Source organism: Nycticebus coucang, chromosome 8, assembly GCF_027406575.1.
Source record: "Nycticebus coucang isolate mNycCou1 chromosome 8, mNycCou1.pri, whole genome shotgun sequence".
Taxonomy (NCBI): Eukaryota; Metazoa; Chordata; class Mammalia; order Primates; family Lorisidae; genus Nycticebus; species Nycticebus coucang.
The window spans coordinates 106,893,899-106,896,273 of record NC_069787.1 but is presented as its reverse complement, the minus strand read 5'-3'; positions in this window follow the sequence as shown (position 1 = coordinate 106,896,273).

The window sequence follows — 2,375 nt, the reverse complement described above, 5'->3', positions numbered from 1 at the left end:
CCATTTGATCCAACAATTCCACTACTAGGTACTTAACTCAGGAAGAAAAGGACATTTTATCATAAAGACACTTGCAGTGGAAGGTTTATAGCAGCACAATTCACAATGCAAGGATGTGGAAACGACCAAATGCCCGCCAATACATAAATGGATTAATAAAATGAGGTATTTGCATATCTTGGAGTACTACTCAGCCACAAAAAATGGTGATCTAGTATCTTTTGTAAAACCAAGATGGACCTGGAAACCATTATTTTAGGTAAAGTATTGCAAATATAGAAAAACAAACACCTCATGTACTCAATACTAAGTTGGAAGTAGTCAATCAACACTTAACATGCCCATAGAAAAGTAAAACTCAGCATGAATCAAGCAGGTAAGAGGGGGAAGGAGAGGTTGGGTTAATTCACAACTAACAAGTATAATGCCCATGTTCTGGGTGAAGGAAACACTTATATTTTGACCTACAGTGTACAAAGCAAACCATATAAACAAACCGTGTGTACTCCTGTAATATACTGATATAAAAAAGAGAAAGCTCAGAAAGATCAACAGAATAGAAGGGAATCACTAATATATAACCAAGAATAGTTTTAAAAAATAAAATACAGTGTTAGAAACAAAAAGTACAAAATAAGAATATTTGAAATAAAAAACTAAATGGCTTGGTGCCTGTAGCACAGTGGTTACGGCAGCAGCCACATACACCAAGGCTGGTGGGTTTGACCCCAGCCCAGGCCAGCTAAACAGGGACAACTGGAAGGAAGAAATGGCTGGGCATTGTGGCAGGAACCTGTAGTCCCAGCTACTAGGGAGGCTAAGGCAAGAGAATTGCTTAAGCCCAAGAGTTCGAGGTTGCTGTGAGCTGTGATGCCACAGCACTCTACTGAGGGTGACTTAATGAGACTGTCTGAAAAAAGAAAAAAACAAACAAACCAGAAATGGATAATTTAAGCAATGATTATATGTAGCTGAAGAGAGAAATTTTAGATACAGATAAATATCTAAAATTCAGGCCAGAGATTATGAGATCAAAAAATATAAAAGTCAGAAGACCTAGAGGGATGGAGACAAGATGGCTGAGTAAAGCCAGCTTTCCACAGAGGCTCTCATCCAGAAGGAGAGTTAAAGGACAGAAATTTAGCAAGTAACCTGGTGGATTTTAGCTGCACCATGAGAGAAGGTTGAAGAACTCACATCAACCCCGCTGAGGCAAGCTGCGACCCCAAGGATACAAACAAAAGGTACAAAATCCATCACCAAGCGGATGGGAGTACCCTCTCCCATGAGAACGGCTCGAAGTGCCCCACAAACAAACAAGCAGACTTCAAAGGTCCTCCCACTACATTCCATGGGAGAGACCCTCTAAAAACTGGACCTACCTCCCCTACTAGGGTGCCACAGCGTTCTCCTGCCAGGCATAAAACTGTATAAAACTGTACATATTCTCTACATGCAACTCTGAGCTCCCATCACTCCCCTCCACTCTCACTCTGAGGTCTGGAGGCCTGTCCCCCAAGAGTTCAGATTCTTGGGTGATTTCTTGAGGGGTGTGGACAGTGCCTAAACTGCAGCTGGTCAGTGCTAACTCTGGGGCACAGGAGTGAGGAGAGGACAGTCAGCTGAGAGGGAACCACACCGGAGCAGCAGTGCTGTGAAGCGCAGAGCAGCAGCTGTCTTTTAGCAACAATAGGTCTCACTCCTGGATATTCTGAAGCCACACCCCTGTCTCCCTGGGCAACCAAAGGAGGCCAGGCATCTAGTCAGTTGGCAACCACTACGGAACAGATCTGGGATGGAAATGCAGGCCCCATGAGTAACGGGTTTGCCTGAGGCAGTACGGACCTGGGTGGAGCGCAGGGACTAGAAATGCACTCACACACCCGGGCAGTTCCCAGGGCAGGGCTGACCCAGAAGACCGCTTTACTGAGCCTAAAACACACACAGCCCTCAGGGGATTGTCAGACTATAGACAAAGGAAGACAGGAGGCTAGAACTGACAGGTAACTGAATACAAACCTGCAGGAGCAAAGACAGGGCCTGAGGAGCAGGCTCTGGGAACTCAAAACAGCTTCTCTTCTGCAGGGGAACTTAGCAGGGACAGAAACAAATTCCCGCAAAGTTGTTCTGTTCTGTCAGTAACATCAATCAGGGGCGGGGCTGGAACTAAGTGAACACCCCCCAGCCTCCATCAAGCACCCGAGTTTGTCAGGCCTCACCTCCCCCTGCTAGATAGAGGCAGAGCGCAGCAGCCTGGCTGAGCAGAAATAGATTTCCTTGTGAATAAGGCACATGCAAACCCCTGGAGTATCTGTTCACTACAGGCAACTAGGTCAGCCAACTGCGGGGCTATCACTGACTGGGTGTGACAGAGG